This window comes from Argopecten irradians, chromosome 9 (assembly GCF_041381155.1).
Source record: "Argopecten irradians isolate NY chromosome 9, Ai_NY, whole genome shotgun sequence".
Classification (NCBI taxonomy): Eukaryota; Metazoa; Mollusca; class Bivalvia; order Pectinida; family Pectinidae; genus Argopecten; species Argopecten irradians.
This window is the reverse complement of record NC_091142.1, coordinates 4719587-4728413: the sequence shown is the minus strand read 5'-3', so window position 1 is coordinate 4728413 and position 8827 is coordinate 4719587. Positions and strand designations below refer to the sequence as shown.

General features: G+C 35.1%; 1 pseudogene; it reads right to left on the bottom strand.

The window, feature by feature from the left end:
• Window positions 1-5743: 5743 nt before the first annotated feature.
• LOC138331158 (beta-ureidopropionase-like) overlaps window positions 5744-8827 on the bottom strand; it is a 40967-nt pseudogene continuing 37883 nt past the window's right edge.

Sequence of the window (8827 nt, the reverse complement as noted above, 5' to 3'; positions counted from 1 at the left end):
TGGTAGTCGGTTTGTGCCATACCGCAATCTCATTCTGTCGACACAACGCGAGATCGCGACAACTTATATATCATGACAATGGTAGTTTATAATGTAACACAGCTTGGGATTGATTTTGGGGTCAAAAGAACAACTACAAAGGTCACTGTTACTAAAAAATAGTGTTGTGACCGGCAGGTGACACGCATTACTTCAGCAGTACTCTCAGAATGCTTGTTTCTTTTATTTCCATGGTTTGTCTCAGTAGAAACAAAGTGAAGGTAATGTATGATTATTCATTCCAGGAAAACACGGGCTTACAAATAGTTTTCCAAATAGGATCGAGGAAATTTAAGCCCAATAATGACTAGTAATTATACATAACTCCGATCGGTTTAGATTACAACCATGTATATAAATGACATGACATTTGTATACTTTACCGCATTAAGAGGCAATTTACGGTAATAATAGGGAATACATTCTCAGTTTTTATTCTGAAATCAGTTCATATGTACATATATTCAAGATGAACTCAAGATCATTGACGACGTTCATTATTTAACTGATTCTTTGCTAGACACTTGGTCGAGATTTCTGATTACAAGGTCAAGGCTTCTGATAACAAGGTCAAGGCATATGATTACAAGATCAGGGCTTCTAATTACAAGGTCAAGGCTTATGATAACAAGGTCAAGGCTTCTGATAACAAGGTCAAGGCTTCTGATAACAAGGTCAAGGCTTATGATTACAAGATCAGGGCTACTATTTACAAGGTCAATGTTTCTGATTACATGGTCAAGGCTTCTGATAACAAGGTCAAGGCTTCCTATTACAAGATCAAAGCTTCATATTACAAGGTCAAGGCTTCTGATAACAAGGTCAAGGCTTCTTATGATTACAAGGTCAAGGCTTCTGATAACAAGGTCAAAGCTTCATATTACAAGATCAATGCTTCTGATAACAAGGTCAAGGCTTCTAATTACAAGGTCAAGGCTTCTGATTACAAGGTCAATGCTTCTTATTACAAGATCAAGGTTTCTTATGATTACAAGGTCAAGGCTTCTGATAACAAGGTCAAGGCTTCATATTACAAGGTCAAGGCTTCTGATAACAAGGTCAAGGCTTCTAATTACAAGGTCAAGGCTTCTGATTACAAGGTCAAGGCATCTTATTGCAAGGTCAAGGCTTCTTATTAAAAAGTCAAGGTTTCTGATTACAAGGTCAAGGTTTCTGATTACAAGGTCAAGGCTTCTAATTACAAGGTCAATGCTTCTGATTACAAGGTCAAGGCTTTGGATAGCAAGGTCAAGGTTTCTGATTACGTTGAAGATGATCCATGTTACACTAGAACGAAACTGCTGTCTTAAATGGTGTGAACGGCTTTAAAAGAGCAAATGTCAATTCTATGGGCTGTTTTTTCAATGCGAAACCCGCTAAAATAGAATTGACGCTGAAACATGTGCATTTTCGGTAATTCGCGTGAGAGTCTTAAATCTAGTGTTTCTGAGTGTTAAAGGATGATATACATGTAACAGAGATTTAAATAGTAAATCTCTGTTTGTAAATTGTTAACATGCTTCCATTAAATAAGACCTACAAAGTATTACTTCGTCGCCGTTTGTTGGTATGTACATATAGAATAATATATTAGAAATCAATAAATAAATTATATATATATGTATTATTTCTTCTGATTTTTTGTAACCTCATTTACATGTCATTATAAAAATAAAGTAAAAAATAACGCCAACGTCAACAAAGACTTTGATTTTCTCATAGTTTATTTTTTTATTGTATTTACGTCCTATATACAGCCAGGGTCATTTAAGGACGGTTTTCTCCCGTGAATCCGGTGTCCTGCATGTGTGAAGTGTAGAGGGGCGTATCCTGGGAGACTGGTATTTTATTTATTCGTGTTGTTTCTTCTTGTACAAGAACTAGCTCGCACATGTAGAAAAAATATAATGAATCACGGGTAATTGCAGTGGTGACGAGACATAAGAAGTTTACTGTTGTTACTTTAATTATCGATATATGTTATCATTTGGTTTTTTTTATAAAGTAAATATATTGTATGCACACTGCACATACTTTGTTTGTGCAATCAAATTTTCTCTAAATTAATTTTGAAAAAGTTCAATGTATTCGCACAATCCAAATAATCACTTTACCGTCTATCACAATATTTCTGTCTCGAATTAGCACAAAGCTGTACAAGAGAAAACAGTTTTCGTGTGAGAGGGGACATAACTCGTGCTAAAAAATGTAAGGAAAACTTGTCGTTTAGTTGAAGTGTTAGTGTATTACTACAGGAGTTTGACTTTCTGTCAATAGTATATAGTAGAAATATATAAAATATACCCCTATATACTATATCAAAACATTTATTATATAGTATATAGAGGCGTTTTTTATAAATATATTTATACTATATATTACTGACAGAACGTCAAACTCCTGTGGTAATACTGACGTTTTGGGGCTATTTAAAATGCATTAGATACACAAAATAACTGCTACCTGACTTTGTGTTGCTTGCAAGATTTACCAGGACAACTGAACAGTACACTTATATTTGAGGGTCAAAAAATGTGTGTAGTGTCTGGAGTTACATAAGTGATAGCGCTGCCACCCCCCCCCCCCCCCCCCCACCTTCAATCTTTTCCCATGCAATCAAAAGTGATTAAAAAAATAATGCAATTTTCTTCGTCTAAAATGAATTGATCTTAACGTCATTAACTGACAGATTACAGGGACCCATTCTCGATTTTCAGAGGGTTACATGAACAAGAGAACGTTCAAATGTAGGCCACATGCGCATTTTCTAACCTTTTTGGTAGAGACATGTAAAGTTACTTAAATGGAATTAAAAATTCATTGTATTATCTCTACATTGTAAGATTTCTGTCTACATTTTAATCTATATTAAACAAGGTCCTGTGTCGCGGTCCCGACATAATTACCAAAAGCTTTCCACCTGTAAGTCGCGAGTTCGAATCCCATGTGAGGCAGTTGCCATGTACTGACCAGGTCAGGGGCTTGTCTTTGGGTACCTGTGTCCCCTCTACCTCCCTTTACAGACACGTTTAAATGATTCTGACTCTAACAGGACGTAAAACGAATCAAATCAATATTGCTATTTGTGATTTGGTTTTGAATGTAGAGAAAATTTTACAAAATCAACTACAACTGCAAATCAATGGCTAACTTACCCTTAATTTAAAACGATGGCAAAATGTTCCTCGTAGTGTTTCAATGGTGACCGTTATTGAAGCATGTATGTATCAAATTATAGACATCCATACGTTTTAAGAACAAACAAGAGATCCCAGAGGGATCTTGGCGCCCACCAATGAATGATCTATGTCTGACAATGGAAAGAGGGATCTTTTCCCTGCTTTTCAAACTTTTTCAAACACGACTACACATAAAATTTGAGACAGATCGCTGCAGCACTTTCTAAGAAATAGTGGCAACAAACTTCAACAATGAAATCCAAGATGGCAGCCGTGTAGCCATCTTGTTGACCTATCAGTTACAAAATGCAATATGCACAACTAAGGCCCTAAGGGAACCTACATATAAAATTTGAGAGACATCCTTTCAGTACTATTTTAAAAAATAGCAATAACAAACTTTAACTATCAAAATCCAAGATGGCTGCCAGACGGCCATCTTGTTGACTGATTGGTCCCAAAAACGCAATATGCATAACTAGGGCCCTAGGGGAACCTATGTATGGAATTTGCTTGAATTCCCTTCAATACTTTCTGAGAAATAGCGGTAACAAACTTCCACTACCAAAATTCAAGATGGCCGTCTGTCTTGTTGACAATTCAGTATCAAAACACAATATGCACAACTAGGTCCCTAGGGGAACCTACATATGAAATTTGAGAAAGATCCCTTTAGTACTTTCTCAGAAATTGTGGTAACAAACTTTAACTATCAAAATCCAAGATGGTCGCCTGGCAGCCATCTTGTTGACCGATCGGTCCCAAAATGCAATATGCACAACTAGGGCCCTAGGGGAACCTACATATGAAATTTAAGAAAGATCCCTTCAGTACTTTCTGAGAAATAGCGGTAACAAACTTTAATTATCAAAATCCAAGATGGCCGTGTGTCCGCCATCTTGTTGACCGATCGGGTCCCAAAATGCAATATGCACAACTAGGGTCCTAGGGGAACCTGCATATGAAATTTGAAAAAGATCCCTTTAGTACTTTCTGAGAAATAGCGGTAACAAACTTTAACTATCAAAATCCAAGATGGCCGCCTGTCGGCCATCTTGTTAACCGATCGGTCCCAAATTGCAATATGCACAACTAGGGTCCTAGGGGAACCTACATTTGAAATTTGAGAAAGATCCCTTTAGTACTTTCTGAGAAATAGCGGTAACAAACTTTAACTATCAAAATTCAAGATGGTCGCCTGGCAGCCATCTTGTTGACCGATCGGTCCCAAAATGCAATATGCACAACTAGGGCCCTAGGGGAACCTACATATGAAATTTGAGAAAGATCCCTTCAGTACTTTCTGAGAAATAGCGGTAACAAACTTTAATTATCAAAATCCAAGATGGCCGCGTGTCCGCCATCTTGTTGACCGATCGGTCCCAAAATGCAATATGCACAACTAGGGTCCTAGGGGAACCTGCATATGAAATTTGAGAAAGATCCCTTTAGTACTTTCTGAGAAATAGCGGTAACGAACTTTAACTATCAAAATCCAAGATGGCCGACAGGCGGCCATCTTGTTGACCGATCGGTCCCAAAATGCAATATGCACAACTAGGGCCATAGGGGAACCTACATATGAAATTTGAAAAAGATCCCTTTAGTACTTTCTGAGAAAAAGCGGTAACAAGAATTGTTAACGGCACGGACGGACGGACGGACGGACGGACGGACGGAAGGACGGACGGACGGACGGACGGACGGACGGACGAAAGGCGATTTGAATAGCCCACCATCTGATGATGGTGGGCTAAAAATACCCAAAGGCTAATAATCCGTTCTTGGCCATTTTACAAAACCTGTATAATGACAACCAAAATTTTAGAAAAAGAAAGCCTACATGCACATAACGCATGCTCCCCATAACATCATTGAAATCGGTTCAGCAGATCATGAGGACAATTTGTGTTCTATGGAGACAGAAAGACATGCTGATTCCAGTTAGCTGCAATATTGTAGCTCAAAAGACTTTTAGACAGAAAATGGTGTCGTCGTTAGCGCTACAGTTTGTGCCTATTACTGCCAATGGAGCAAAGTAATGATTATACAAACCATTACAATACGTTTGTTTGCATTTTATTTTACCTGTTTTACATTGCTTACCTTCTAGGCAATAAAACTTAACCGAATAGAGTATCAAATTCTCATTGAGGAATTATTTGTTTACAAAATACATGTGAAGGTCTTTCTAAAGGAAATTTACACGGCAAGTCCACAAATTGTTAATTTGACGTCTTTTGAACGGTACAGTAGATATTAAGAATGGTAGTTATGTTTGTTTTGGACGAAAAAAAAATGTAAATGCATACGCATCAAATAATTGGAAACCTACAAAAAAAGTGTAGAAAATTGTTGCCGAGTGATTTTCTGAGGCAATGCTTCACCGCGACAAATAGGGACCAATTCGTACCCGGCCGAAAGGTATAGTAGGCCGTGTACGTATATTCGTTCTAGATTCCAGTATACCTTTTTAACTTGTGGGGTGGTGTAAAAAAGTTGAATATACAACACATCAAACAAGCTGGCACATGCATTACTTTATTTGTGTAATCAGATTAATATTAAATTGTTACTATACATACTTCCAACCTCACTAGCTGGAAGACTTCAAACTTATTTACTTCGATAGAAATAACTGGGTTATCTCCCTTACTTCAAAAGACTTCAAATTCGGAAACAACCGGCATTTTTATACCGAGTTGTCTCCCTTTGACCAAATAGAGTCACAAAAAAGTCATTTTGAAGCTATGATGAAAATAGCAAAATATCTAAATAACTATATGCTTTATACAAAAGTGAAAAATATAATGGTATATATATAAAATATAGATATATCAACTAACAACTTGGCACCAATGTTTATATATTTTTATTAAAGTAATCAACAAAATAAGACTAGAAATGTGTTCTTTTCAGTCGCTTCTTTAAATAATGCTATTACTTCATTAGAAATATGTAATTGATTTTTATACACAGGATCAAAGACATCCCTAAATCTGTAATGTACTTAGCATCTTACTTATGTAATAAGTGAATTTCGTTAAACTTTTTGATATCAAAGAAGCACGGTGATTATGTAGCAAGAAGGACATTTTGTAGCAAAATTTTGGAATATTTTGCCAATTGTATATCACATCTGAAACTGAGCAAATTTCATCAAAGCAACTGTTCATGTTCATTACTGATTAATTTGATAAGCATAGTTCTAAATAGATGATCCACAGGTCATTGGGTATGCAATTTACACAACATCATTTTATTAAAAAAAAAAAAAAAAAAAAAAAAAAAAAACACTTACAAAGTGTGATATAAATTCCATATAAAACACTGTGAGCATAACATTTCAATTTTTAAAGAAAATGATGTACAAAAGTAATTCTCTACCTCAGGAGCAGATTGCTCTGTAATATGCAATATAAAAGACAGCTTTTATTTGTATTTATTAATGCTCGCAATGTTTAAATAATGTCCCTAAGGTAGAATAACAACACAATGTATCGAGGATTCAAATCGTATAAAAGTTTGGATAAATGACACAAAACCTGCAGTACAAGAACATGTATACAGTTAAGCATTTATACAATAAATTATTATTAAAGTATTAAAAGTTTATCAAATTAATAGTGATAACATTGTATGAAAGTTTATCAAATTAATAGCGATAACATTATGTATTACTAAGACATCTATATATCTATGACCAATACAAAGATGCAAAAAGATGTAAAGACCTCAAAAATAAGAAAACAAATAAACCCCCCCCTCATAAAAATCTTCAGAAATTAAGATATCTTTTACATTGTACATACATGTAGTTGTGATATCTGACTGATGGTACACAGACAATATTTCCTGAATTATTTCTTTACCTGAAATTGACCAGAAATTGTGTTCAATTTCTGGTTATAGTATTTTTTGGTCAAAAAGTCGCACCTGTCCATAAGGAGCAAAGGTGTTATTTAAGATTTTTTTACTTTTCCTACACGTTTAAGTCCCACTGGTAGATTTTTAATCAGAATTTCAGGTTAGGAAATTTTGCCTGTGTAGTGAATTCACACAAAATCTGTCATTTTACACTGCCTAAATTTGGGTCCCATGCTCTATGTAATGGTCCAATATACTTGTGTAGTTTGTGCATTGTTAACAGGCTAAGTTTTATCCGATCATTAACAGACAATTGTAGCCTCACTGATATATCCCGAGCCTGAATACTGATCTAAATGTTAAATATGGTTAATCTTACCAAAAGTCCCCAAAAGGTGATTTTTTTTTTTTTTTTTTTTAAACATTCACATTTTCAAATTGTAGACATTATTACTTATGATATGATAAACCAAATAGAAATGTATATCTAGCCATCAATATAAAAGTATAGTAAATAATATATTCTAAATACTTGTGACTGATCAAAAGCTAATCCGTCTATATGATTGTCCTCAGTATACAGTTTATCATGAACCATTCTGCCTTGGTGCTGTTTTACGACAGGAATCCATTGGACGGCAGATCTACAATGAAATACATAGAAAGTTCTGAAGTTTTTTAAATATTATTTCTAATGATATACTGTTATACGCTGATTTCAACATACCAAAAACAATTAACATGGGTGAATTGTAATTTACCGTTGATTAGTCCCACTATCCAGTGAATGTGATTTCAGCTGTTTTTGTGGTTTTTTTTGATGTCACAATTACTGGAAGGCGAGACTAATCGATGTTAAATCGTTCTTAACCTACGTCATCTTAACACCTCATAAGCCCCGTATTCAAAGGAGATTCTCTGAGATATGTATGAGAAGAATCATGTGGTAGGGGTTGAGGGCTATTGATGCAAATTCTTGCATATTATGACAAAATTTACTAGAACTGTCACCAGAGTGGATGACTCATACCCCCCACTGCACAAATTTAGTAATAACTTTATTAATAGGGGACACTGGAGAACCTTATATAGTGCCACAACATAAAGTGACTCTTGTCTAATCCAAATCCTGTCTATTCTGACATAAGTGTATGGTATTCTCTTCGCAATGTATAGTACTTCATCAGAATAATCAGAACCTGTGTAGTCCAGAAACCTAGTTATACCGGCCAAAGATGCCGGTCTCAGTGGCGTCCGGTTTAGACAAATTTCACGGTAGTATCTTGATATTGGAAGACACCATATGGCTTCTGATAATTTGTTTACAATAATTCACTGTTATATAATCAATTTTCATTTGTTTTCATACTATATCCGACTTTCTGATTAGCAGATCCTTTTTCTTCATATACTATGAAGAAAAAATCTGAGAATGGCGCAAAAAACCTGACGTTATAATGATGTCACAATAGAGACATCATGGTTGCGTATTGATTTATGAAAAAATAATCCATTGGAAAAATCAATGGAATCGTATGTTTAAACATATTTTATATTATCAAATAGTCTGAAAAATTAATAAGCATTGATGTCACTATTTTTTAACTTCATCGGGTTATGAAATAAAATTTCTTTGCAAACTTTTGTGAGAATCCGCTACACGGATTCAGTTTGCAAACAAAATTTCTTTCATAACCCGATGAAGTTAAAAAATAGTGACATCAATGCTTAAATAAAGCAAC